Genomic DNA, 20,917 nt, shown 5'->3' on the forward strand with positions numbered 1-20,917 from the left:
ATTTTAGGCAAGCTCGCACTGGCCCTGCAGGGATTCGCAGCTCGACTTACCCTACGTCGCAAGACATGCATATGATAATTATGTGCGCATATTATAATAGGTGCAATCATACCAGCACTAATGCACCGGATCCCATCAGAACTCCGCAGTTAAGCGTGCTTGGGCGAGAGTAGTACTAGGATGGGTGACCTCCTGGGAAGTCCTCGTGTTGCACCTCTTTTTTTTTTTTTTTTTTTTTTTTTTACGTCGTGCTTACCCTCGTTCTTTAAACGGCGCTATCTTGCACAGTTTAGTTAAAGCGAGTCTCAATGACCTGATTTTAGGCAAGCTCCCACGGGCCCCGCAGGGATTTGCAACTCGACTTACCCTACGTCGCGAGACATGCATATGATAATTATGTGCGCATATTTTAATAGGTGCGATCATACCAGCACTAATGCACCGGATCCCATCAGAACTCCGTAGTTAAGCGTGCTTGGGCGAGAGTAGTACTAGGATGGGTGACCTCCTGGGAAGTCCTCGTGTTGCACCTCTTTTTTTTTTTTTTTTTTTTTTTTTTTTTTTTTTTTTTTTTTTTTTTTACGTCGTGCTTACCCTCGTTCTTTAAACGGCGCTATCTTGAATAGTTTAGCTAAAGCGAGTCTCAATGACCTCATTTTAGGCAAGCTCGCACGGGCCCCGCAGGGATTCGCAGCTCGACTTACCCTACGTCGCAAGACATGCATATGATAATTATGTGCGCATATTATAATAGGTGCGATCATACCAGCACTAATGCACCGGATCCCATCAGAACTCCGCAGTTAAGCGTGCTTGGGCGAGAGTAGTACTAGGATGGGTGATCTCCTGGGAAGTCCTCGTGTTGCACCTCTTTTTTTTTTACGTCGTGCTTACCCTCGTTCTTTAAACGGCGCTATCTTGCACAGTTTAGTTAAAGCGAGTCTCAATGACCTGATTTTAGGCAAGCTCCCACGGGCCCCGCAGGGATTTGCAACTCGACTTACCCTACGTCGCGAGACATGCATATGATAATTATGTGCGCATATTTTAATAGGTGCGATCATACCAGCACTAATTCACCGGATCCCATCAGAACTCCGCAGTTAAGCGTGCTTGGGCGAGAGTAGTACTAGGATGGGTGACCTCCTGGGAAGTCCTCGTGTTGCACCTCTTTTTTTTTTTTTTTTTTTTTTTTTTTTTTTTTTTTACGTCGTGCTTACCCTCGTTCTTTAAACGGCGCTATCTTGAATAGTTTAGCTAAAGCGAGTCTCAATGACCTCATTTTAGGCAAGTTCGCACGGGCCCCGCAGGGTTTCGCAACTCGACTTACCCTACGTCGCGAGACATGCATATGATAATTATGTGCGCATATTTTAATAGGTGCGATCATACCAGCACTAATGCACCGGATCCCATCAGAACTCCGCAGTTAAGCGTGCTTGGGCGAGAGTAGTACTAGGATGGGTGACCTCCTGGGAAGTCCTCGTGTTGCACTTCTTTTTTTTTTTTTTTTTTTTTTTTTTTTTTTTTTTTACGTCGTGCCTACCCTCGTTCTTTAAACGGCACTATCTTGAATAGTTTAGCTAAAGCGAGTCTCAATGACCTCATTTTAGGCAAGCTCGCACGGGCCCCGCAGGGATTCGCAGCTCGACTTACCCTACGTCGCAAGACATGCATATGATAATTATGTGCGCATATTATAATAGGTGCGATCATACCAGCACTAATGCACCGGATCCCATCAGAACTCCGCAGTTAAGCGTGCTTGGGCGAGAGTAGTACTAGGATGGGTGACCTCCTGGGAAGTCCTCGTGTTGCACCTCTTTTTTTTTTTTTTTTTTACGTCGTGCTTACCCTCGTTCTTTAAACGGCGCTATCTTGAATAGTTTAGCTAAAGCGAGTCTCAATGACCTCATTTTAGGCAAGCTCGCACTGGCCCCGCAGGGATTCGCAGCTCGACTTACCCTACGTCGCAAGACATGCATATGATAATTATGTGCGCATATTATAATAGGTGCAATCATACCAGCACTAATGCACCGGATCCCATCAGAACTCCGCAGTTAAGCGTGCTTGGGCGAGAGTAGTACTAGGATGGGTGACCTCCTGGGAAGTCCTCGTGTTGCACCTCTTTTTTTTTTTTTTTTTTTTTTTTTTACGTCGTGCTTACCCTCGTTCTTTAAACGGCGCTATCTTGAATAGTTTAGCTAAAGCGAGTCTCAATGACCTCATTTTAGGCAAGTTCGCACGGGCCCCGCAGGGTTTCGCAACTCGACTTACCCTACGTCGCGAGACATGCATATGATAATTATGTGCGCATATTTTAATAGGTGCGATCATACCAGCACTAATGCACCGGATCCCATCAGAACTCCGCAGTTAAGCGTGCTTGGGCGAGAGTAGTACTAGGATGGGTGACCTCCTGGGAAGTCCTCGTGTTGCACCTCTTTTTTTTTTTTTTTTTTTTTTTTTTTTTTTTTTTTTTTTTTTTTTACGTCGTGCCTACCCTCGTTCTTTAAACGGCACTATCTTGAATAGTTTAGCTAAAGCGAGTCTCAATGACCTCATTTTAGGCAAGCTCGCACGGGCCCCGCAGGGATTCGCAGCTCGACTTACCCTACGTCGCAAGACATGCATATGATAATTATGTGCGCATATTATAATAGGTGCGATCATACCAGCACTAATGCACCGGATCCCATCAGAACTCCGCAGTTAAGCGTGCTTGGGCGAGAGTAGTACTAGGATGGGTGACCTCCTGGGAAGTCCTCGTGTTGCACCTCTTTTTTTTTTTTTTTTTTACGTCGTGCTTACCCTCGTTCTTTAAACGGCGCTATCTTGCACAGTTTAGTTAAAGCGAGTCTCAATGACCTGATTTTAGGCAAGCTCGCACGGGCCCCGCAGGGATTTGCAACTCGACTTACCCTATGTCACGAGACATGCATATGATAATTATGTGCGCATATTTTAATAGGTGCGATCATACCAGCACTAATTCACCGGATCCCATCAGAACTCCGCAGTTAAGCGTGCTTGGGCGAGAGTAGTACTAGGATGGGTGACCTCCTGGGAAGTCCTCGTGTTGCACCTCTTTTTTTTTTTTTTTTTTTTTTTTTTTTTTTTTTTTTTTTTTTTTTTTTTTTTTTTTTTTTTTTTTTTTTTTACGTCGTGCCTACGCTCGTTCTTTAAACGGCACTATCTTGAATAGTTTAGCTAAAGCGAGTCTCAATGACCTCATTTTAGGCAAGCTCGCACGGGCCCCGCAGGGATTCGCAGCTCGACTTACCCTACGTCGCAAGACATGCATATGATAATTATGTGCGCATATTATAATAGGTGCGATCATACCAGCACTAATGCACCGGATCCCATCAGAACTCCGCAGTTAAGCGTGCTTGGGCGAGAGTAGTACTAGGATGGGTGACCTCCTGGGAAGTCCTCGTGTTGCACCTCTTTTTTTTTTTTTTTTTTTTTTTTACGTCGTGCTTACCCTCGTTCTTTAAACGGCGCTATCTTGCACAGTTTAGTTAAAGCGAGTCTCAATGACCTGATTTTAGGCAAGCTCCCACGGGCCCCGCAGGGATTTGCAACTCGACTTACCCTACGTCGCGAGACATGCATATGATAATTATGTGCGCATATTTTAATAGGTGCGATCATACCAGCACTAATGCACCGGATCCCATCAGAACTCCGTAGTTAAGCGTGCTTGGGCAAGAGTAGTACTAGGATGGGTGACCTCCTGGGAAGTCCTCGTGTTGCACCTCTTTTTTTTTTTTTTTTTTTTTTTTACGTCGTGCTTACCCTCGTTCTTTAAACGGCGCTATCTTGAATAGTTTAGCTAAAGCGAGTCTCAATGACCTCATTTTAGGCAAGCTCGCACTGGCCCCGCAGGGATTCGCAGCTCGACTTACCCTACGTCGCAAGACATGCATATGATAATTATGTGCGCATATTATAATAGGTGCAATCATACCAGCACTAATGCACCGGATCCCATCAGAACTCCGCAGTTAAGCGTGCTTGGGCGAGAGTAGTACTAGGATGGGTGACCTCCTGGGAAGTCCTCGTGTTGCACCTCTTTTTTTTTTTTTTTTTTTTTTTTTTACGTCGTGCTTACCCTCGTTCTTTAAACGGCGCTATCTTGCACAGTTTAGTTAAAGCGAGTCTCAATGACCTGATTTTAGGCAAGCTCCCACGGGCCCCGCAGGGATTTGCAACTCGACTTACCCTACGTCGCGAGACATGCATATGATAATTATGTGCGCATATTTTAATAGGTGCGATCATACCAGCACTAATGCACCGGATCCCATCAGAACTCCGTAGTTAAGCGTGCTTGGGCGAGAGTAGTACTAGGATGGGTGACCTCCTGGGAAGTCCTCGTGTTGCACCTCTTTTTTTTTTTTTTTTTTTTTTTTTTTTTTTTTTTTTTTTTTTTTTACGTCGTGCTTACCCTCGTTCTTTAAACGGCGCTATCTTGAATAGTTTAGCTAAAGCGAGTCTCAATGACCTCATTTTAGGCAAGCTCGCACGGGCCCCGCAGGGATTCGCAGCTCGACTTACCCTACGTCGCAAGACATGCATATGATAATTATGTGCGCATATTATAATAGGTGCGATCATACCAGCACTAATGCACCGGATCCCATCAGAACTCCGCAGTTAAGCGTGCTTGGGCGAGAGTAGTACTAGGATGGGTGATCTCCTGGGAAGTCCTCGTGTTGCACCTCTTTTTTTTTTACGTCGTGCTTACCCTCGTTCTTTAAACGGCGCTATCTTGCACAGTTTAGTTAAAGCGAGTCTCAATGACCTGATTTTAGGCAAGCTCCCACGGGCCCCGCAGGGATTTGCAACTCGACTTACCCTACGTCGCGAGACATGCATATGATAATTATGTGCGCATATTTTAATAGGTGCGATCATACCAGCACTAATTCACCGGATCCCATCAGAACTCCGCAGTTAAGCGTGCTTGGGCGAGAGTAGTACTAGGATGGGTGACCTCCTGGGAAGTCCTCGTGTTGCACCTCTTTTTTTTTTTTTTTTTTTTTTTTTTTTTTTTTTTTTTTTTTTTTTTTTACGTCGTGCTTACCCTCGTTCTTTAAACGGCGCTATCTTGAATAGTTTAGCTAAAGCGAGTCTCAATGACCTCATTTTAGGCAAGTTCGCACGGGCCCCGCAGGGTTTCGCAACTCGACTTACCCTACGTCGCGAGACATGCATATGATAATTATGTGCGCATATTTTAATAGGTGCGATCATACCAGCACTAATGCACCGGATCCCATCAGAACTCCGCAGTTAAGCGTGCTTGGGCGAGAGTAGTACTAGGATGGGTGACCTCCTGGGAAGTCCTCGTGTTGCACTTCTTTTTTTTTTTTTTTTTTTTTTTTTTTTTTTTTTTTTTTTTTTTACGTCGTGCCTACCCTCGTTCTTTAAACGGCACTATCTTGAATAGTTTAGCTAAAGCGAGTCTCAATGACCTCATTTTAGGCAAGCTCGCACGGGCCCCGCAGGGATTCGCAGCTCGACTTACCCTACGTCGCAAGACATGCATATGATAATTATGTGCGCATATTATAATAGGTGCGATCATACCAGCACTAATGCACCGGATCCCATCAGAACTCCGCAGTTAAGCGTGCTTGGGCGAGAGTAGTACTAGGATGGGTGACCTCCTGGGAAGTCCTCGTGTTGCACCTCTTTTTTTTTTTTTTTTTTACGTCGTGCTTACCCTCGTTCTTTAAACGGCGCTATCTTGCACAGTTTAGTTAAAGCGAGTCTCAATGACCTGATTTTAGGCAAGCTCGCACGGGCCCCGCAGGGATTTGCAACTCGACTTACCCTATGTCGCGAGACATGCATATGATAATTATGTGCGCATATTTTAATAGGTGCGATCATACCAGCACTAATTCACCGGATCCCATCAGAACTCCGCAGTTAAGCGTGTTTGGGCGAGAGTAGTACTAGGATGGGTGACCTCCTGGGAAGTCCTCGTGTTGCACCTCTTTTTTTTTTTTTTTTTTTTTTTTTTTTTTTTTTTTTTTTTTTTTTTTACGTCGTGCCTACGCTCGTTCTTTAAACGGCACTATCTTGAATAGTTTAGCTAAAGCGAGTCTCAATGACCTCATTTTAGGCAAGCTCGCACGGGCCCCGCAGGGATTCGCAGCTCGACTTACCCTACGTCGCAAGACATGCATATGATAATTATGTGCGCATATTATAATAGGTGCGATCATACCAGCACTAATGCACCGGATCCCATCAGAACTCCGCAGTTAAGCGTGCTTGGGCGAGAGTAGTACTAGGATGGGTGACCTCCTGGGAAGTCCTCGTGTTGCACCTCTTTTTTTTTTTTTTTTTTTTTTTTACGTCGTGCTTACCCTCGTTCTTTAAACGGCGCTATCTTGCACAGTTTAGTTAAAGCGAGTCTCAATGACCTGATTTTAGGCAAGCTCCCACGGGCCCCGCAGGGATTTGCAACTCGACTTACCCTACGTCGCGAGACATGCATATGATAATTATGTGCGCATATTTTAATAGGTGCGATCATACCAGCACTAATGCACCGGATCCCATCAGAACTCCGTAGTTAAGCGTGCTTGGGCGAGAGTAGTACTAGGATGGGTGACCTCCTGGGAAGTCCTCGTGTTGCACCTCTTTTTTTTTTTTTTTTTTTTTTTACGTCGTGCTTACCCTCGTTCTTTAAACGGCGCTATCTTGAATAGTTTAGCTAAAGCGAGTCTCAATGACCTCATTTTAGGCAAGCTCGCACGGGCCCCGCAGGGATTCGCAGCTCGACTTACCCTACGTCGCAAGACATGCATATGATAATTATGTGCGCATATTATAATAGGTGCGATCATACCAGCACTAATGCACCGGATCCCATCAGAACTCCGCAGTTAAGCGTGCTTGGGCGAGAGTAGTACTAGGATGGGTGATCTCCTGGGAAGTCCTCGTGTTGCACCTCTTTTTTTTTTACGTCGTGCTTACCCTCGTTCTTTAAACGGCGCTATCTTGCACAGTTTAGTTAAAGCGAGTCTCAATGACCTGATTTTAGGCAAGCTCCCACGGGCCCCGCAGGGATTTGCAACTCGACTTACCCTACGTCGCGAGACATGCATATGATAATTATGTGCGCATATTTTAATAGGTGCGATCATACCAGCACTAATTCACCGGATCCCATCAGAACTCCGCAGTTAAGCGTGCTTGGGCGAGAGTAGTACTAGGATGGGTGACCTCCTGGGAAGTCCTCGTGTTGCACCTCTTTTTTTTTTTTTTTTTTTTTTTTTTTTTTTTTTTTTTTTTTTTTTTTTTACGTCGTGCTTACCCTCGTTCTTTAAACGGCGCTATCTTGAATAGTTTAGCTAAAGCGAGTCTCAATGACCTCATTTTAGGCAAGTTCGCACGGGCCCCGCAGGGTTTCGCAACTCGACTTACCCTACGTCGCGAGACATGCATATGATAATTATGTGCGCATATTTTAATAGGTGCGATCATACCAGCACTAATGCACCGGATCCCATCAGAACTCCGCAGTTAAGCGTGCTTGGGCGAGAGTAGTACTAGGATGGGTGACCTCCTGGGAAGTCCTCGTGTTGCACTTCTTTTTTTTTTTTTTTTTTTTTTTTTTTTTTTTTTTTTTTTTTTTTTACGTCGTGCCTACCCTCGTTCTTTAAACGGCACTATCTTGAATAGTTTAGCTAAAGCGAGTCTCAATGACCTCATTTTAGGCAAGCTCGCACGGGCCCCGCAGGGATTCGCAGCTCGACTTACCCTACGTCGCAAGACATGCATATGATAATTATGTGCGCATATTATAATAGGTGCGATCATACCAGCACTAATGCACCGGATCCCATCAGAACTCCGCAGTTAAGCGTGCTTGGGCGAGAGTAGTACTAGGATGGGTGACCTCCTGGGAAGTCCTCGTGTTGCACCTCTTTTTTTTTTTTTTTTTTACGTCGTGCTTACCCTCGTTCTTTAAACGGCGCTATCTTGCACAGTTTAGTTAAAGCGAGTCTCAATGACCTGATTTTAGGCAAGCTCGCACGGGCCCCGCAGGGATTTGCAACTCGACTTACCCTATGTCGCGAGACATGCATATGATAATTATGTGCGCATATTTTAATAGGTGCGATCATACCAGCACTAATTCACCGGATCCCATCAGAACTCCGCAGTTAAGCGTGTTTGGGCGAGAGTAGTACTAGGATGGGTGACCTCCTGGGAAGTCCTCGTGTTGCACCTCTTTTTTTTTTTTTTTTTTTTTTTTTTTTTTTTTTTTTTTTTTTTACGTCGTGCCTACGCTCGTTCTTTAAACGGCACTATCTTGAATAGTTTAGCTAAAGCGAGTCTCAATGACCTCATTTTAGGCAAGCTCGCACGGGCCCCGCAGGGATTCGCAGCTCGACTTACCCTACGTCGCAAGACATGCATATGATAATTATGTGCGCATATTATAATAGGTGCGATCATACCAGCACTAATGCACCGGATCCCATCAGAACTCCGCAGTTAAGCGTGCTTGGGCGAGAGTAGTACTAGGATGGGTGACCTCCTGGGAAGTCCTCGTGTTGCACCTCTTTTTTTTTTTTTTTTTTTTTTTTACGTCGTGCTTACCCTCGTTCTTTAAACGGCGCTATCTTGCACAGTTTAGTTAAAGCGAGTCTCAATGACCTGATTTTAGGCAAGCTCCCACGGGCCCCGCAGGGATTTGCAACTCGACTTACCCTACGTCGCGAGACATGCATATGATAATTATGTGCGCATATTTTAATAGGTGCGATCATACCAGCACTAATGCACCGGATCCCATCAGAACTCCGTAGTTAAGCGTGCTTGGGCGAGAGTAGTACTAGGATGGGTGACCTCCTGGGAAGTCCTCGTGTTGCACCTCTTTTTTTTTTTTTTTTTTTTTTTACGTCGTGCTTACCCTCGTTCTTTAAACGGCGCTATCTTGAATAGTTTAGCTAAAGCGAGTCTCAATGACCTCATTTTAGGCAAGCTCGCACGGGCCCCGCAGGGATTCGCAGCTCGACTTACCCTACGTCGCAAGACATGCATATGATAATTATGTGCGCATATTATAATAGGTGCGATCATACCAGCACTAATGCACCGGATCCCATCAGAACTCCGCAGTTAAGCGTGCTTGGGCGAGAGTAGTACTAGGATGGGTGATCTCCTGGGAAGTCCTCGTGTTGCACCTCTTTTTTTTTTACGTCGTGCTTACCCTCGTTCTTTAAACGGCGCTATCTTGCACAGTTTAGTTAAAGCGAGTCTCAATGACCTGATTTTAGGCAAGCTCCCACGGGCCCCGCAGGGATTTGCAACTCGACTTACCCTACGTCGCGAGACATGCATATGATAATTATGTGCGCATATTTTAATAGGTGCGATCATACCAGCACTAATTCACCAGATCCCATCAGAACTCCGCAGTTAAGCGTGCTTGGGCGAGAGTAGTACTAGGATGGGTGACCTCCTGGGAAGTCCTCGTGTTGCACCTCTTTTTTTTTTTTTTTTTTTTTTTTTTTTTTTTTTTTTTTTTTTTTTTTTTTTTTTTTTTTTACGTCGTGCTTACCCTCGTTCTTTAAACGGCGCTATCTTGAATAGTTTAGCTAAAGCGAGTCTCAATGACCTCATTTTAGGCAAGCTCGCACGGGCCCCGCAGGGATTCGCAGCTCGACTTACCCTACGTCGCAAGACATGCATATGATAATTATGTGCGCATATTATAATAGGTGCGATCATACCAGCACTAATGCAACGGATCCCATCAGAACTCCGCAGTTAAGCGTGCTTGGGCGAGAGTAGTACTAGGATGGGTTACCTCCTGGGAAGTCCTCGTGTTGCACCTCTTTTTTTTTTTTTTTTTTTTTTACGTCGTGCTTACCCTCGTTCTTTAAACGGCGCTATCTTGCACAGTTTAGTTAAAGCGAGTCTCAATGACCTGATTTTAGGCAAGCTCCCACGGGCCCCGCAGGGATTTGCAACTCGACTTACCCTACGTCGCGAGACATGCATATGATAATTATGTGCGCATATTTTAATAGGTGCGATCATACCAGCACTAATGCACCGGATCCCATCAGAACTCCGCAGTTAAGCGTGCTTGGGCGAGAGTAGTACTAGGATGGGTGACCTCCAGGGAAGTCCTCGTGTTGCACCTCTTTTTTTTTTTTTTTTTTTTTACGTCGTGCTTACCCTCGTTCTTTAAACGGCGCTATCTTGAATAGTTTAGCTAAAGCGAGTCTCAATGACCTCATTTTAGGCAAGCTCGCACGGGCCCCGCAGGGATTCGCAGCTCGACTTACCCTACGTCGCAAGACATGCATATGATAATTATGTGCGCATATTATAATAGGTGCGATCATACCAGCACTAATGCACCGGATCCCATCAGAACTCCGCAGTTAAGCGCGCTTGGACGAGAGTAGTACTAGGATGGGTGACCTCCTGGGAAGTCCTCGTGTTGCACCTCTTTTTTTTTTTTTTTTTTTTTTTTTACGTCGTGCTTACCCTCGTTCTTTAAACGGCGCTATCTTGCACAGTTTAGTTAAAGCGAGTCTCAATGACCTGATTTTAGGCAAGCTCCCACGGGCCCCGCAGGGATTTGCAACTCGACTTACCCTACGTCGCGAGACATGCATATGATAATTATGTGCGCATATTTTAATAGGTGCGATCATACCAGCACTAATTCACCGGATCCCATCAGAACTCCGCAGTTAAGCGTGCTTGGGCGAGAGTAGTACTAGGATGGGTGACCTCCTGGGAAGTCCTCGTGTTGCACCTCTTTTTTTTTTTTTTTTTTTTTTTTACGTCGTGCTTACCCTCGTTCTTTAAACGGCGCTATCTTGAATAGTTTAGCTAAAGCGAGTCTCAATGACCTCATTTTAGGCAAGTTCGCACGGGCCCCGCAGGATTTCGCAACTCGACTTACCCTACGTCGCGAGACATGCATATGATAATTATGTGCGCATATTTTAATAGGTGCGATCATACCAGCACTAATGCACCGGATCCCATCAGAATCCGCAGTTAAGCGTGCTTGGGCGAGAGTAGTACTAGGATGGGTGACCTCCTGGGAAGTCCTCGTGTTGCACCTCTTTTTTTTTTTTTTTTTTTTTTTTTTTTTTTTTTTACGTCGTGCCTACCCTCGTTCTTTAAACGGCACTATCTTGAATAGTTTAGCTAAAGCGAGTCTCAATGACCTTATTTTAGGCAAGCTCGCACGGGCCCCGCAGGGATTCGCAGCTCGACTTACCCTACGTCGCAAGACATGCATATGATAATTATGTGCGCATATTATAATAGGTGCGATCATACCAGCACTAATGCACCGGATCCCATCAGAACTCCGCAGATAAGCGTGCTTGGGCGAGAGTAGTACTAGGATGGGTGACCTCCTGGGAAGTCCTCGTGTTGCACCTCTTTTTTTTTTTTTTTTTTTTTTTTTTTTTTTTTTTTTTTTTTTTTTTTTTTTTTTACGTCGTGCTTACCCTCGTTCTTTAAACGGCGCTATCTTGCACAGTTTTGTTAAAGCGAGTCTCAATGACCTGATTTTAGGCAAGCTCCCACGGGCCCCGCAGGGATTTGCAACTCGACTTACCCTACGTCGCGAGACATGCATATGATAATTATGTGCGCATATTTTAATAGGTGCGATCATACCAGCACTAATTCACTGGATTCCATCAGAACTCCGCAGTTAAACGTGCTTGGGCCAGAGTAGTACTAGGATGGGTGACCTCCTGGGAAGTCCTTGTGTTGCACCTCTTTTTTTTTTTTTTTTTTTTTTTTTTTTTTTTACGTCGTGCTTACCCTCGTTCTTTAAACGGCGCTATCTTGCACAGTTTAGTTAAAGCGAGTCTCAATGACCTGATTTTAGGCAAGCTCCCACGGGCCCCGCAGGGATTTGCAACTCGACTTACCCTACGTCGCGAGACATGCATATGATAATTATGTGCGCATATTTTAATAGGTGCGATCATACCAGCACTAATTCACCGGATCCCATCAGAACTCCGCAGTTAAGCGTGCTTGGGCGAGAGTAGTACTAGGATGGGTGACCTCCTGGGAAGTCCTCGTGTTGCACCTCTTTTTTTTTTTTTTTTTTTTTTTTTTACGTCGTGCTTACCCTCGTTCTTTAAACGGCGCTATCTTGAATAGTTTAGCTAAAGCGAGTCTCAATGACCTCATTTTAGGCAAGTTCGCACGGGCCCCGCAGGATTTCGCAACTCGACTTACCCTACGTCGCGAGACATGCATATGATAATTATGTGCGCATATTTTAATAGGTGCGATCATACCAGCACTAATGCACCGGATCCCATCAGAATCCGCAGTTAAGCGTGCTTGGGCGAGAGTAGTACTAGGATGGGTGACCTCCTGGGAAGTCCTCGTGTTGCACCTCTTTTTTTTTTTTTTTTTTTTTTTTTTTTTTTTTTTTTTTTTTACGTCGTGCCTACCCTCGTTCTTTAAACGGCACTATCTTGAATAGTTTAGCTAAAGCGAGTCTCAATGACCTCATTTTAGGCAAGCTCGCACGGGCCCCGCAGGGATTCGCAGCTCGACTTACCCTACGTCGCAAGACATGCATATGATAATTATGTGCGCATATTATAATAGGTGCGATCATACCAGCACTAATGCACCGGATCCCATCAGAACTCCGCAGATAAGCGTGCTTGGGCGAGAGTAGTACTAGGATGGGTGACCTCCTGGGAAGTCCTCGTGTTGCACCTCTCTTTTTTTTTTTTTTTTTTTTTTTTTTTTTTTTTTTTTTTTTTTTTTTTTTTTTACGTCGTGCTTACCCTCGTTCTTTAAACGGCGCTATCTTGCACAGTTTTGTTAAAGCGAGTCTCAATGACCTGATTTTAGGCAAGCTCCCACGGGCCCCGCAGGGATTTGCAACTCGACTTACCCTACGTCGCGAGACATGCATATGATAATTATGTGCGCATATTTTAATAGGTGCGATCATACCAGCACTAATTCACTGGATTCCATCAGAACTCCGCAGTTAAACGTGCTTGGGCGAGAGTAGTACTAGGATGGGTGACCTCCTGGGAAGTCCTTGTGTTGCACCTCTTTTTTTTTTTTTTTTTTTTTTTTTTTACGTCGTGCTTACCCTCGTTCTTTAAACGGCGCTATCTTGCACAGTTTAGTTAAAGCGAGTCTCAATGACCTGATTTTAGGCAAGCTCCCACGGGCCCCGCAGGGATTTGCAACTCGACTTACCCTACGTCGCGAGACATGCATATGATAATTATGTGCGCATATTTTAATAGGTGCGATCATACCAGCACTAATGCACCGGATCCCATCAGAACTCCGCAGTTAAGCGTGCTTGGGTGAGAGTAGTACTAGGATGGGTGACCTCCTGGGAAGTCCTCGTGTTGCACCTCTTTTTTTTTTTTTTTTTTTTTTTTTTTTTTTTTTTTTTTACGTCGTGCCTACCCTCGTTCTTTAAACGGCACTATCTTGAATAGTTTAGCTAAAGCGAGTCTCAATGACCTCATTTTAGGCAAGCTCGCACGGGCCCCGCAGGGATTCGCAGCTCGACTTACCCTACGTCGCAAGACATGCATATGATAATTATGTGCGCATATTATAATAGGTGCGATCATACCAGCACTAATGCACCGGATCCCATCAGAACTCCGCAGTTAAGCGTGCTTGGGCGAGAGTAGTACTAGGATGGGTGACTTCCTGGGAAGTCCTCGTGTTGCACCTCTTTTTTTTTTTTTTTTTTTTTTTTTTTTTTTTTTTTTTTTTTTTTTTTTTTTTTTTTACGTCGTGCTTACCCACGTTCTTTAAACGGCGCTATCTTGCACAGTTTTGTTAAAGCGAGTCTCAATGACCTGATTTTAGGCAAGCTCCCACGGGCCCCGCAGGGATTTGCAACTCGACTTACCCTACGTCGCGAGACATGCATATGATAATTCTGTGCGCATATTTTAATAGGTGCGATCATACCAGCACTAATTCACTGGATCCCATCAGAACTCCGCAGTTAAACGTGCTTGGGCGAGAGTAGTACTAGGATGGGTGACCTCCTGGGAAGTCCTTGTGTTGCACCTCTTTTTTTTTTTTTTTTTTTTTTTTTTTTACGTCGTGCTTACCCTCGTTCTTTAAACGGCGCTATCTTGCACAGTTTAGTTAAAGCGAGTCTCAATGACCTGATTTTAGGCAAGCTCCCACGGGCCCCGCAGGGATTTGCAACTCGACTTACCCTACGTCGCGAGACATGCATATGATAATTATGTGCGCATATTTTAATAGGTGCGATCATACCAGCACTAATTCACCGGATCCCATCAGAACTCCGCAGTTAAGCGTGCTTGGGCGAGAGTAGTACTAGGATGGGTGACCTCCTGGGAAGTCCTTGTGTTGCACCTCTTTTTTTTTTTTTTTTTTTTTTTTTTACGTCGTGCTTACCCTCGTTCTTTAAACGGCGCTATCTTGCACAGTTTAGTTAAAGCGAGTCTCAATGACCTGATTTTAGGCAAGCTCCCACGGGCCCCGCAGGGATTTGCAACTCGACTTACCCTACGTCGCGAGACATGCATATGATAATTATGTGCGCATATTTTAATAGGTGCGATCATACCAGCACTAATTCACCGGATCCCATCAGAACTCCGCAGTTAAGCGTGCTTGGGCGAGAGTAGTACTAGGATGGGTGACCTCCTGGGAAGTCCTCGTGTTGCACCTCTTTTTTTTTTTTTTTTTTTTTTTACGTCGTGCTTACCCTCGTTCTTTAAACGGCGCTATCTTGCACAGTTTAGTTAAAGCGAGTCTCAATGACCTGATTTTAGGCAAGCTCCCACGGGCCCCGCAGGGATTTGCAACTCGACTTACCCTACGTCGCGAGACATGCATATGATAATTATGTGCGCATATTTTAATAGGTGCGATCATACCAGCACTAATTCACCGGATCCCATCAGAACTCCGCAGTTAAGCGTGCTTGGGCGAGAGTAGTACTAGGATGGGTGACCTCCTGGGAAGTCCTCGTGTTGCACCTCTTTTTTTTTTTTTTTTTTTTTTTTTTTACGTCGTGCTTACCCTCGTTCTTTAAACGGCGCTATCTTGAATAGTTTAGCTAAAGCGAGTCTCAATGACCTCATTTTAGGCAAGTTCGCACGGGCCCCGCAGGATTTCGCAACTCGACTTACCCTACGTCGCGAGACATGCATATGATAATTATGTGCGCATATTTTAATAGGTGCGATCATACCAGCACTAATGCACCGGATCCCATCAGAATCCGCAGTTAAGCGTGCTTGGGCGAGAGTAGTACTAGGATGGGTGACCTCCTGGGAAGTCCTCGTGTTGCACCTCTTTTTTTTTTTTTTTTTTTTTTTTTTTTTTTTTTTTTTTTTTTTTTTTTTTTTTTTTTTTTTTTACGTCGTGCCTACCCTCGTTCTTTAAACGGCACTATCTTGAATAGTTTAGCTAAAGCGAGTCTCAATGACCTCATTTTAGGCAAGCTCGCACGGGCCCCGCAGGGATTCGCAGCTCGACTTACCCTACGTCGCAAGACATGCATATGATAATTATGTGCGCATATTATAATAGGTGCGATCATACCAGCACTAATGCACCGGATCCCATCAGAACTCCGCAGTTAAGCGTGCTTGTGCGAGAGTAGTACTAGGATGGGTGACCTCCTGGGAAGTCCTCGTGTTGCACCTCTTTTTTTTTTTTTTTTTTTTTTTTTTTTTTTTTTTTTTTTTTTTTTTTTTTTTTTTTTTACGTCGTGCTTACCCTCGTTCTTTAAACGGCGCTATCTTGCACAGTTTTGTTAAAGCGAGTCTCAATGACCTGATTTTAGGCAAGCTCCCACGGGCCCCGCAGGGATTTGCAACTCGACTTACCCTACGTCGCGAGACATGCATATGATAATTCTGTGCGCATATTTTAATAGGTGCGATCATACCAGCACTAATTCACTGGATCCCATCAGAACTCCGCAGTTAAACGTGCTTGGGCGAGAGTAGTACTAGGATGGGTGACCTCCTGGGAAGTCCTTGTGTTGCACCTCTTTTTTTTTTTTTTTTTTTTTTTTTTTACGTCGTGCTTACCCTCGTTCTTTAAACGGCGCTATCTTGCACAGTTTAGTTAAAGCGAGTCTCAATGACCTGATTTTAGGCAAGCTCCCACGGGCCCCGCAGGGATTTGCAACTCGACTTACCCTACGTCGCGAGACATGCATATGATAATTATGTGCGCATATTTTAATAGGTGCGATCATACCAGCACTAATTCACCGGATCCCATCAGAACTCCGCAGTTAAGCGTGCTTGGGCGAGAGTAGTACTAGGATGGGTGACCTCCTGGAAGTCCTCGTGTTGCACCTCTTTTTTTTTTTTTTTTTTTTTACGTCGTGCTTACCCTCGTTCTTTAAACGGCGCTATCTTGAATAGTTTAGCTAAAGCGAGTCTCAATGACCTCATTTTAGGCAAGTTCGCACGGGCCCCGCAGGGTTTCGCAACTCGACTTACCCTACGTCGCGAGACATGCATATGATAATTATGTGCGCATATTTTAATAGGTGCGATCATACCAGCACTAATGCACCGGATCCCATCAAAACTCCGCAGTTAAGCGTGCTTGGGCGAGAGTAGTACTAGGATGGGTGACCTCCTGGGAAGTCCTCGTGTTGCACCTCTTTTTTTTTTTTTTTTTTTACGTCGTGCTTACCCTGGTTCTTTAAACGGCGCTATCTTGAATAGTTTAGCTAAAGCGAGTCTCAATGACCTCATTTTAGGCAAGCTCGCACGGGCCCCGCAGGGATTCGCAGCTCGACTTACCCTACGTCGCAAGACATGCATATGATAATTATGTGCGCATATTATAATAGGTGCGATCATACCAGCACTAATGCACCGGATCCCATCAGAACTCCGCAGTTAAGCGTGCTTGGGCGAGAGTAGTACTAGGATGGGTGACCTCCTGGGAAGTCCTCGTGTTGCACCTCTTTTTTTTTTTTTTTTTTTTTTACGTCGTGCTTACCCTCGTTCTTTAAACGGCGCTATCTTGCACAGTTTAGTTAAAGCGAGTCTCAATGACCTGATTTTAGGCAAGCTCCCACGGGCCCCGCAGGGATTTGCAACTCGACTTACCCTACGTCGCGAGACATGCATATGATAATTATGTGCGCATATTTTAATAGGTGCGATCATACCAGCACTAATTCACCGGATCCCATCAGAACTCCGCAGTTAAGCGTGCTTGGGCGAGAGTAGTACTAGGATGGGTGACCTCCTGGGAAGTCCTCGTGTTGCACCTCTTTTTTTTTTTTTTTTTTTTTACGTCGTGCTTACCCTCGTTCTTTAAACGGCGCTATCTTGAATAGTTTAGCTAAAGCGAGTCTCAATGACCTCATTTTAGGCAAGTTCGCACGGGCCCCGCAGGGTTTCGCAACTCGACTTACCCTACGTCGCGAGACATGCATATGATAATTATGTGCGCATATTTTAATAGGTGCGATCATACCAGCACTAATGCACCGGATCCCATCAGAACTCCGCAGTTAACCGTGCTTGGGCGAGAGTAGTACTAGGATGGGTGACCTCCTGGGAAGTCCTCGTGTTGCACCTCTTTTTTTTTTTTTTTTTTTACGTCGTGCTTACCCTGGTTCTTTAAACGGCGCTATCTTGAATAGTTTAGCTAAAGCGAGTCTCAATGACCTCATTTTAGGCAAGCTCGCACGGGCCCCGCAGGGATTCGCAGCTCGACTTACCCTACGTCGCAAGACATGCATATGATAATTATGTGCGCATATTATAATAGGTGCGATCATACCAGCACTAATGCACCGGATCCCATCAGAACTCCGCAGTTAAGCGTGCTTGGGCGAGAGTAGTACTAGGATGGGTGACCTCTTGGGAAGTCCTCGTGTTGCACCTCTTTTTTTTTTTTTTTTTTTTTTTTTACGTCGTGCTTACCCTCGTTCTTTAAACGGCGCTATCTTGCACAGTTTAGTTAAAGCGAGTCTCAATGACCTGATTTTAGGCAAGCTCCCACGGGCCCCGCAGGGATTTGCAACTCGACTTACCCTACGTCGCGAGACATGCATATGATAATTATGTGCGCATATTTTAATAGGTGCGATCATACCAGCACTAATTCACCGGATCCCATCAGAACTCCGCAGTTAAGCGTGCTTGGGCGAGAGTAGTACTAGGATGGGTGACCTCCTGGGAAGTCCTCGTGTTGCACCTCTTTTTTTTTTTTTTTTTTTTTTTTTTTACGTCGTGCTTACCCTCGTTCTTTAAACGGCGCTATCTTGAATAGTTTAGCTAAAGCGAGTCTCAATGACCTCATTTTAGGCAAGTTCGCACGGGCCCCGCAGGATTTCGCAACTCGACTTACCCTACGTCGCGAGACATGCATATGATAATTATGTGCGCATATTTTAATAGGTGCGATCATACCAGCACTAATGCACCGGATCCCATCAGAATCCGCAGTTAAGCGTGCTTGGGCGAGAGTAGTACTAGGATGGGTGACCTCCTGGGAAGTCCTCGTGTTGCACCTCTTTTTTTTTTTTTTTTTTTTTTTTTTTTTTTTTTTTTATTACGTCGTGCCTACCCTCGTTCTTTAAACGGCACTATCTTGAATAGTTTAGCTAAAGCGAGTCTCAATGACCTCATTTTAGGCAAGCTCGCACGGGCCCCGCAGGGATTCGCAGCTCGACTTACCCTACGTCGCAAGACATGCATATGATAATTATGTGCGCATATTATAATAGGTGTGATCATACCAGCACTAATGCAACGGATCCCATCAGAACTCCGCAGTTAAGCGTGCTTGGGCGAGAGTAGTACTAGGATGGGTGACTTCCTGGGAAGTCCTCGTGTTGCACCTCTTTTTTTTTTTTTTTTTTTTTTACGTCGTGCTTACCCTCGTTCTTTAAACGGCGCTATCTTGCACAGTTTTGTTAAAGCGAGTCTCAATGACCTGATTTTAGGCAAGCTCCCACGGGCCCCGCAGGAATTTGCAACTCGACTTACCCTACGTCGCGAGACATGCATATGATAATTCTGTGCGCATATTTTAATAGGTGCGATCATACCAGCACTAATTCACTGGATCCCATCAGAACTCCGCAGTTAAACGTGCTTGGGCGAGAGTAGTACTAGGATGGGTGACCTCCTGGGAAGTCCTTGTGTTGCACCTCTTTTTTTTTTTTTTTTTTTTTTTTTTTTACGTCGTGCTTACCCTCGTTCTTTAAACGGCGCTATCTTGCACAGTTTAGTTAAAGCGAGTCTCAATGACCTGATTTTAGGCAAGCTCCCACGGGCCCCGCAGGGATTTGCAACTCGACTTACCCTACGTCGCGAGACATGCATATGATAATTATGTGCGCATATTTTAATAGGTGCGATCATACCAGCACTAATTCACCGGATCCCATCAGAACTCCGCAGTTAAGCGTGCTTGGGCGAGAGTAGTACTAGGATGGGTGACCTCCTGGGAAGTCCTCGTGTTGCACCTCTTTTTTTTTTTTTTTTTTTTTTTTTTACGTCGTGCTTACCCTCGTTCTTTAAACGGCGCTATCTTGAATAGTTTAGCTAAAGCGAGTCTCAATGACCTCATTTTAGGCAAGTTCGCACGGGCCCCGCAGGGTTTCGCAACTCGACTTACCCTACGTCGCGAGACATGCATATGATAATTATGTGCGCATATTTTAATAGGTGCGATCATACCAGCACTAATGCACCGGATCCCATCAGAACTCCGCAGTTAAGCGTGCTTGGGCGAGAGTAGTACTAGGATGGGTGACCTCCTGGGAAGTCCTCGTGTTGCACCTCTTTTTTTTTTTTTTTTTTTACGTCGTGCTTACCCTGGTTCTTTAAACGGCGCTATCTTGAATAGTTTAGCTAAAGCGAGTCTCAATGACCTCATTTTAGGCAAGCTCGCACGGGCCCCGCAGGGATTCGCAGCTCGACTTACCCTACGTCGCAAGACATGCATATGATAATTATGTGCGCATATTATAATAGGTGCGATCATACCAGCACTAATGCACCGGATCCCATCAGAACTCCGCAGTTAAGCGTGCTTGGGCGAGAGTAGTACTAGGATGGGTGACCTCCTGGGAAGTCCTCGTGTTGCACCTCTTTTTTTTTTTTTTTTTTTTTTTACGTCGTGCTTACCCTCGTTCTTTAAACGGCGCTATCTTGCACAGTTTAGTTAAAGCGAGTCTCAATGACCTGATTTTAGGCAAGCTCCCACGGGCCCCGCAGGGATTTGCAACTCGACTTACCCTACGTCGCGAGACATGCATATGATAATTATGTGCGCATATTTTAATAGGTGCGATCATACCAGCACTAATTCACCGGATCCCATCAGAACTCCGCAGTTAAGCGTGCTTGGGCGAGAGTAGTACTAGGATGGGTGACCTCCTGGGAAGTCCTCGTGTTGCACCTCTTTTTTTTTTTTTTTTTTTTTTTTTTTTTTTTTACGTCGTGCTTACCCTCGTTCTTTAAACGGCGCTATCTTGAATAGTTTAGCTAAAGCGAGTCTCAATGACCTCATTTTAGGCAAGTTCGCACGGGCCCCGCAGGATTTCGCAACTCGACTTACCCTACGTCGCGAGACATGCATATGATAATTATGTGCGCATATTTTAATAGGTGCGATCATACCAGCACTAATGCACCGGATCCCATCAGAATCCGCAGTTAAGCGTGCTTGGGCGAGAGTAGTACTAGGATGGGTGACCTCCTGGGAAGTCCTCGTGTTGCACCTCTTTTTTTTTTTTTTTTTTTTTTTTTTTTTTTTTTTTTTTTTTTTTTTTTTTTTTACGTCGTGCCTACCCTCGTTCTTTAAACGGCACTATCTTGAATAGTTTAGCTAAAGCGAGTCTCAATGACCTCAT

At 44.9% G+C, this 20,917-nt stretch overlaps 64 non-coding genes and 1 pseudogene across 64 annotated transcripts; all 65 read left to right on the forward strand.

The window, feature by feature from the left end:
- Positions 1-98: 98 nt before the first annotated feature.
- On the forward strand, positions 99-217 carry LOC148559101 (5S ribosomal RNA). Its single transcript, XR_015888724.1, has one exon. It is a non-coding gene; the product is annotated as a 5S ribosomal RNA (ribosomal RNA).
- A 197-nt stretch (positions 218-414) lies between these two features.
- Positions 415-533, forward strand: LOC148559102 (5S ribosomal RNA). Its single transcript, XR_015888656.1, has one exon. It is a non-coding gene; the product is annotated as a 5S ribosomal RNA (ribosomal RNA).
- Positions 534-752: 219 nt separating this feature from the next.
- On the forward strand, positions 753-871 carry LOC148559103 (5S ribosomal RNA). The gene has a single exon (XR_015889517.1). It is a non-coding gene; the product is annotated as a 5S ribosomal RNA (ribosomal RNA).
- Positions 872-1,052: 181 nt separating this feature from the next.
- On the forward strand, positions 1,053-1,171 carry LOC148559104 (5S ribosomal RNA). The gene has a single exon (XR_015889104.1). It is a non-coding gene; the product is annotated as a 5S ribosomal RNA (ribosomal RNA).
- Positions 1,172-1,378: 207 nt separating this feature from the next.
- Positions 1,379-1,497, forward strand: LOC148559105 (5S ribosomal RNA). The gene has a single exon (XR_015888734.1). It is a non-coding gene; the product is annotated as a 5S ribosomal RNA (ribosomal RNA).
- Positions 1,498-1,704: 207 nt separating this feature from the next.
- On the forward strand, positions 1,705-1,823 carry LOC148559106 (5S ribosomal RNA). Its single transcript, XR_015886853.1, has one exon. It is a non-coding gene; the product is annotated as a 5S ribosomal RNA (ribosomal RNA).
- Positions 1,824-2,012: 189 nt separating this feature from the next.
- LOC148559107 (5S ribosomal RNA) lies at positions 2,013-2,131 on the forward strand. Its single transcript, XR_015888725.1, has one exon. It is a non-coding gene; the product is annotated as a 5S ribosomal RNA (ribosomal RNA).
- A 197-nt stretch (positions 2,132-2,328) lies between these two features.
- LOC148559108 (5S ribosomal RNA) lies at positions 2,329-2,447 on the forward strand. Its single transcript, XR_015886864.1, has one exon. It is a non-coding gene; the product is annotated as a 5S ribosomal RNA (ribosomal RNA).
- A 217-nt stretch (positions 2,448-2,664) lies between these two features.
- LOC148559109 (5S ribosomal RNA) lies at positions 2,665-2,783 on the forward strand. Its single transcript, XR_015886875.1, has one exon. It is a non-coding gene; the product is annotated as a 5S ribosomal RNA (ribosomal RNA).
- Positions 2,784-2,972: 189 nt separating this feature from the next.
- Positions 2,973-3,091, forward strand: LOC148559110 (5S ribosomal RNA). Its single transcript, XR_015889105.1, has one exon. It is a non-coding gene; the product is annotated as a 5S ribosomal RNA (ribosomal RNA).
- A 243-nt stretch (positions 3,092-3,334) lies between these two features.
- LOC148559111 (5S ribosomal RNA) lies at positions 3,335-3,453 on the forward strand. Its single transcript, XR_015886886.1, has one exon. It is a non-coding gene; the product is annotated as a 5S ribosomal RNA (ribosomal RNA).
- A 195-nt stretch (positions 3,454-3,648) lies between these two features.
- Positions 3,649-3,767, forward strand: LOC148559112 (5S ribosomal RNA). Its single transcript, XR_015889895.1, has one exon. It is a non-coding gene; the product is annotated as a 5S ribosomal RNA (ribosomal RNA).
- Positions 3,768-3,962: 195 nt separating this feature from the next.
- On the forward strand, positions 3,963-4,081 carry LOC148559113 (5S ribosomal RNA). Its single transcript, XR_015888726.1, has one exon. It is a non-coding gene; the product is annotated as a 5S ribosomal RNA (ribosomal RNA).
- Positions 4,082-4,278: 197 nt separating this feature from the next.
- Positions 4,279-4,397, forward strand: LOC148559114 (5S ribosomal RNA). The gene has a single exon (XR_015888657.1). It is a non-coding gene; the product is annotated as a 5S ribosomal RNA (ribosomal RNA).
- Positions 4,398-4,614: 217 nt separating this feature from the next.
- On the forward strand, positions 4,615-4,733 carry LOC148559115 (5S ribosomal RNA). The gene has a single exon (XR_015889519.1). It is a non-coding gene; the product is annotated as a 5S ribosomal RNA (ribosomal RNA).
- Positions 4,734-4,914: 181 nt separating this feature from the next.
- Positions 4,915-5,033, forward strand: LOC148559116 (5S ribosomal RNA). Its single transcript, XR_015889107.1, has one exon. It is a non-coding gene; the product is annotated as a 5S ribosomal RNA (ribosomal RNA).
- Positions 5,034-5,253: 220 nt separating this feature from the next.
- Positions 5,254-5,372, forward strand: LOC148559117 (5S ribosomal RNA). The gene has a single exon (XR_015888735.1). It is a non-coding gene; the product is annotated as a 5S ribosomal RNA (ribosomal RNA).
- A 215-nt stretch (positions 5,373-5,587) lies between these two features.
- Positions 5,588-5,706, forward strand: LOC148559118 (5S ribosomal RNA). Its single transcript, XR_015886898.1, has one exon. It is a non-coding gene; the product is annotated as a 5S ribosomal RNA (ribosomal RNA).
- A 189-nt stretch (positions 5,707-5,895) lies between these two features.
- On the forward strand, positions 5,896-6,014 carry LOC148559119 (5S ribosomal RNA). The gene has a single exon (XR_015889889.1). It is a non-coding gene; the product is annotated as a 5S ribosomal RNA (ribosomal RNA).
- A 219-nt stretch (positions 6,015-6,233) lies between these two features.
- Positions 6,234-6,352, forward strand: LOC148559120 (5S ribosomal RNA). Its single transcript, XR_015886909.1, has one exon. It is a non-coding gene; the product is annotated as a 5S ribosomal RNA (ribosomal RNA).
- A 195-nt stretch (positions 6,353-6,547) lies between these two features.
- On the forward strand, positions 6,548-6,666 carry LOC148559121 (5S ribosomal RNA). Its single transcript, XR_015888658.1, has one exon. It is a non-coding gene; the product is annotated as a 5S ribosomal RNA (ribosomal RNA).
- Positions 6,667-6,860: 194 nt separating this feature from the next.
- Positions 6,861-6,979, forward strand: LOC148559122 (5S ribosomal RNA). Its single transcript, XR_015889520.1, has one exon. It is a non-coding gene; the product is annotated as a 5S ribosomal RNA (ribosomal RNA).
- A 181-nt stretch (positions 6,980-7,160) lies between these two features.
- On the forward strand, positions 7,161-7,279 carry LOC148559123 (5S ribosomal RNA). The gene has a single exon (XR_015889108.1). It is a non-coding gene; the product is annotated as a 5S ribosomal RNA (ribosomal RNA).
- Positions 7,280-7,500: 221 nt separating this feature from the next.
- LOC148559124 (5S ribosomal RNA) lies at positions 7,501-7,619 on the forward strand. The gene has a single exon (XR_015888736.1). It is a non-coding gene; the product is annotated as a 5S ribosomal RNA (ribosomal RNA).
- Positions 7,620-7,836: 217 nt separating this feature from the next.
- LOC148559125 (5S ribosomal RNA) lies at positions 7,837-7,955 on the forward strand. Its single transcript, XR_015886920.1, has one exon. It is a non-coding gene; the product is annotated as a 5S ribosomal RNA (ribosomal RNA).
- Positions 7,956-8,144: 189 nt separating this feature from the next.
- Positions 8,145-8,263, forward strand: LOC148559126 (5S ribosomal RNA). Its single transcript, XR_015889891.1, has one exon. It is a non-coding gene; the product is annotated as a 5S ribosomal RNA (ribosomal RNA).
- Positions 8,264-8,478: 215 nt separating this feature from the next.
- LOC148559127 (5S ribosomal RNA) lies at positions 8,479-8,597 on the forward strand. Its single transcript, XR_015886931.1, has one exon. It is a non-coding gene; the product is annotated as a 5S ribosomal RNA (ribosomal RNA).
- A 195-nt stretch (positions 8,598-8,792) lies between these two features.
- Positions 8,793-8,911, forward strand: LOC148559128 (5S ribosomal RNA). Its single transcript, XR_015888659.1, has one exon. It is a non-coding gene; the product is annotated as a 5S ribosomal RNA (ribosomal RNA).
- A 194-nt stretch (positions 8,912-9,105) lies between these two features.
- LOC148559129 (5S ribosomal RNA) lies at positions 9,106-9,224 on the forward strand. Its single transcript, XR_015889521.1, has one exon. It is a non-coding gene; the product is annotated as a 5S ribosomal RNA (ribosomal RNA).
- A 181-nt stretch (positions 9,225-9,405) lies between these two features.
- Positions 9,406-9,524, forward strand: LOC148559130 (5S ribosomal RNA). Its single transcript, XR_015890430.1, has one exon. It is a non-coding gene; the product is annotated as a 5S ribosomal RNA (ribosomal RNA).
- A 232-nt stretch (positions 9,525-9,756) lies between these two features.
- LOC148559131 (5S ribosomal RNA) lies at positions 9,757-9,875 on the forward strand. The gene has a single exon (XR_015890424.1). It is a non-coding gene; the product is annotated as a 5S ribosomal RNA (ribosomal RNA).
- Positions 9,876-10,068: 193 nt separating this feature from the next.
- On the forward strand, positions 10,069-10,187 carry LOC148559132 (5S ribosomal RNA). Its single transcript, XR_015889226.1, has one exon. It is a non-coding gene; the product is annotated as a 5S ribosomal RNA (ribosomal RNA).
- A 192-nt stretch (positions 10,188-10,379) lies between these two features.
- LOC148559133 (5S ribosomal RNA) lies at positions 10,380-10,498 on the forward strand. Its single transcript, XR_015890419.1, has one exon. It is a non-coding gene; the product is annotated as a 5S ribosomal RNA (ribosomal RNA).
- Positions 10,499-10,694: 196 nt separating this feature from the next.
- On the forward strand, positions 10,695-10,813 carry LOC148559134 (5S ribosomal RNA). The gene has a single exon (XR_015889109.1). It is a non-coding gene; the product is annotated as a 5S ribosomal RNA (ribosomal RNA).
- Positions 10,814-11,008: 195 nt separating this feature from the next.
- On the forward strand, positions 11,009-11,126 carry LOC148559135 (5S ribosomal RNA). The gene has a single exon (XR_015891092.1). It is a non-coding gene; the product is annotated as a 5S ribosomal RNA (ribosomal RNA).
- A 206-nt stretch (positions 11,127-11,332) lies between these two features.
- LOC148559136 (5S ribosomal RNA) lies at positions 11,333-11,451 on the forward strand. The gene has a single exon (XR_015889348.1). It is a non-coding gene; the product is annotated as a 5S ribosomal RNA (ribosomal RNA).
- A 226-nt stretch (positions 11,452-11,677) lies between these two features.
- Positions 11,678-11,796, forward strand: LOC148559137 (5S ribosomal RNA; annotated as a pseudogene).
- A 203-nt stretch (positions 11,797-11,999) lies between these two features.
- On the forward strand, positions 12,000-12,118 carry LOC148559138 (5S ribosomal RNA). The gene has a single exon (XR_015889110.1). It is a non-coding gene; the product is annotated as a 5S ribosomal RNA (ribosomal RNA).
- A 197-nt stretch (positions 12,119-12,315) lies between these two features.
- On the forward strand, positions 12,316-12,433 carry LOC148559139 (5S ribosomal RNA). The gene has a single exon (XR_015891093.1). It is a non-coding gene; the product is annotated as a 5S ribosomal RNA (ribosomal RNA).
- Positions 12,434-12,646: 213 nt separating this feature from the next.
- LOC148559140 (5S ribosomal RNA) lies at positions 12,647-12,765 on the forward strand. Its single transcript, XR_015889349.1, has one exon. It is a non-coding gene; the product is annotated as a 5S ribosomal RNA (ribosomal RNA).
- A 226-nt stretch (positions 12,766-12,991) lies between these two features.
- On the forward strand, positions 12,992-13,110 carry LOC148559141 (5S ribosomal RNA). The gene has a single exon (XR_015891515.1). It is a non-coding gene; the product is annotated as a 5S ribosomal RNA (ribosomal RNA).
- A 198-nt stretch (positions 13,111-13,308) lies between these two features.
- Positions 13,309-13,427, forward strand: LOC148559142 (5S ribosomal RNA). Its single transcript, XR_015889665.1, has one exon. It is a non-coding gene; the product is annotated as a 5S ribosomal RNA (ribosomal RNA).
- Positions 13,428-13,637: 210 nt separating this feature from the next.
- LOC148559143 (5S ribosomal RNA) lies at positions 13,638-13,756 on the forward strand. The gene has a single exon (XR_015889464.1). It is a non-coding gene; the product is annotated as a 5S ribosomal RNA (ribosomal RNA).
- Positions 13,757-13,984: 228 nt separating this feature from the next.
- LOC148559144 (5S ribosomal RNA) lies at positions 13,985-14,103 on the forward strand. Its single transcript, XR_015890916.1, has one exon. It is a non-coding gene; the product is annotated as a 5S ribosomal RNA (ribosomal RNA).
- A 199-nt stretch (positions 14,104-14,302) lies between these two features.
- Positions 14,303-14,421, forward strand: LOC148559145 (5S ribosomal RNA). Its single transcript, XR_015889782.1, has one exon. It is a non-coding gene; the product is annotated as a 5S ribosomal RNA (ribosomal RNA).
- A 197-nt stretch (positions 14,422-14,618) lies between these two features.
- On the forward strand, positions 14,619-14,737 carry LOC148559146 (5S ribosomal RNA). Its single transcript, XR_015889111.1, has one exon. It is a non-coding gene; the product is annotated as a 5S ribosomal RNA (ribosomal RNA).
- Positions 14,738-14,931: 194 nt separating this feature from the next.
- LOC148559147 (5S ribosomal RNA) lies at positions 14,932-15,050 on the forward strand. The gene has a single exon (XR_015889113.1). It is a non-coding gene; the product is annotated as a 5S ribosomal RNA (ribosomal RNA).
- A 198-nt stretch (positions 15,051-15,248) lies between these two features.
- On the forward strand, positions 15,249-15,366 carry LOC148559148 (5S ribosomal RNA). Its single transcript, XR_015891094.1, has one exon. It is a non-coding gene; the product is annotated as a 5S ribosomal RNA (ribosomal RNA).
- Positions 15,367-15,601: 235 nt separating this feature from the next.
- Positions 15,602-15,720, forward strand: LOC148559149 (5S ribosomal RNA). Its single transcript, XR_015890315.1, has one exon. It is a non-coding gene; the product is annotated as a 5S ribosomal RNA (ribosomal RNA).
- A 230-nt stretch (positions 15,721-15,950) lies between these two features.
- On the forward strand, positions 15,951-16,069 carry LOC148559150 (5S ribosomal RNA). The gene has a single exon (XR_015890917.1). It is a non-coding gene; the product is annotated as a 5S ribosomal RNA (ribosomal RNA).
- A 198-nt stretch (positions 16,070-16,267) lies between these two features.
- Positions 16,268-16,385, forward strand: LOC148559151 (5S ribosomal RNA). Its single transcript, XR_015890519.1, has one exon. It is a non-coding gene; the product is annotated as a 5S ribosomal RNA (ribosomal RNA).
- Positions 16,386-16,577: 192 nt separating this feature from the next.
- On the forward strand, positions 16,578-16,696 carry LOC148559152 (5S ribosomal RNA). The gene has a single exon (XR_015890471.1). It is a non-coding gene; the product is annotated as a 5S ribosomal RNA (ribosomal RNA).
- Positions 16,697-16,886: 190 nt separating this feature from the next.
- Positions 16,887-17,005, forward strand: LOC148559153 (5S ribosomal RNA). Its single transcript, XR_015886942.1, has one exon. It is a non-coding gene; the product is annotated as a 5S ribosomal RNA (ribosomal RNA).
- A 193-nt stretch (positions 17,006-17,198) lies between these two features.
- On the forward strand, positions 17,199-17,317 carry LOC148559154 (5S ribosomal RNA). The gene has a single exon (XR_015889114.1). It is a non-coding gene; the product is annotated as a 5S ribosomal RNA (ribosomal RNA).
- A 192-nt stretch (positions 17,318-17,509) lies between these two features.
- LOC148559155 (5S ribosomal RNA) lies at positions 17,510-17,628 on the forward strand. The gene has a single exon (XR_015889492.1). It is a non-coding gene; the product is annotated as a 5S ribosomal RNA (ribosomal RNA).
- Positions 17,629-17,818: 190 nt separating this feature from the next.
- LOC148559156 (5S ribosomal RNA) lies at positions 17,819-17,937 on the forward strand. Its single transcript, XR_015888681.1, has one exon. It is a non-coding gene; the product is annotated as a 5S ribosomal RNA (ribosomal RNA).
- A 196-nt stretch (positions 17,938-18,133) lies between these two features.
- On the forward strand, positions 18,134-18,252 carry LOC148559157 (5S ribosomal RNA). The gene has a single exon (XR_015889115.1). It is a non-coding gene; the product is annotated as a 5S ribosomal RNA (ribosomal RNA).
- Positions 18,253-18,450: 198 nt separating this feature from the next.
- On the forward strand, positions 18,451-18,568 carry LOC148559158 (5S ribosomal RNA). The gene has a single exon (XR_015891095.1). It is a non-coding gene; the product is annotated as a 5S ribosomal RNA (ribosomal RNA).
- A 211-nt stretch (positions 18,569-18,779) lies between these two features.
- LOC148559159 (5S ribosomal RNA) lies at positions 18,780-18,898 on the forward strand. Its single transcript, XR_015891025.1, has one exon. It is a non-coding gene; the product is annotated as a 5S ribosomal RNA (ribosomal RNA).
- A 193-nt stretch (positions 18,899-19,091) lies between these two features.
- On the forward strand, positions 19,092-19,210 carry LOC148559160 (5S ribosomal RNA). The gene has a single exon (XR_015890918.1). It is a non-coding gene; the product is annotated as a 5S ribosomal RNA (ribosomal RNA).
- A 199-nt stretch (positions 19,211-19,409) lies between these two features.
- Positions 19,410-19,528, forward strand: LOC148559161 (5S ribosomal RNA). Its single transcript, XR_015889116.1, has one exon. It is a non-coding gene; the product is annotated as a 5S ribosomal RNA (ribosomal RNA).
- Positions 19,529-19,725: 197 nt separating this feature from the next.
- LOC148559162 (5S ribosomal RNA) lies at positions 19,726-19,844 on the forward strand. Its single transcript, XR_015886953.1, has one exon. It is a non-coding gene; the product is annotated as a 5S ribosomal RNA (ribosomal RNA).
- Positions 19,845-20,034: 190 nt separating this feature from the next.
- On the forward strand, positions 20,035-20,153 carry LOC148559163 (5S ribosomal RNA). Its single transcript, XR_015886964.1, has one exon. It is a non-coding gene; the product is annotated as a 5S ribosomal RNA (ribosomal RNA).
- Positions 20,154-20,347: 194 nt separating this feature from the next.
- On the forward strand, positions 20,348-20,466 carry LOC148559164 (5S ribosomal RNA). The gene has a single exon (XR_015889117.1). It is a non-coding gene; the product is annotated as a 5S ribosomal RNA (ribosomal RNA).
- A 204-nt stretch (positions 20,467-20,670) lies between these two features.
- On the forward strand, positions 20,671-20,788 carry LOC148559165 (5S ribosomal RNA). The gene has a single exon (XR_015891096.1). It is a non-coding gene; the product is annotated as a 5S ribosomal RNA (ribosomal RNA).
- The last annotated feature ends 129 nt before the right edge of the window (positions 20,789-20,917 follow it).

The sequence above is a fragment of the Arachis ipaensis genome, chromosome B6 (assembly GCF_059453495.1).
Source record: "Arachis ipaensis isolate K30076 ecotype BB chromosome B6, ASM5945349v1, whole genome shotgun sequence".
NCBI lineage: Eukaryota > Viridiplantae > Streptophyta > Magnoliopsida > Fabales > Fabaceae > Arachis > Arachis ipaensis.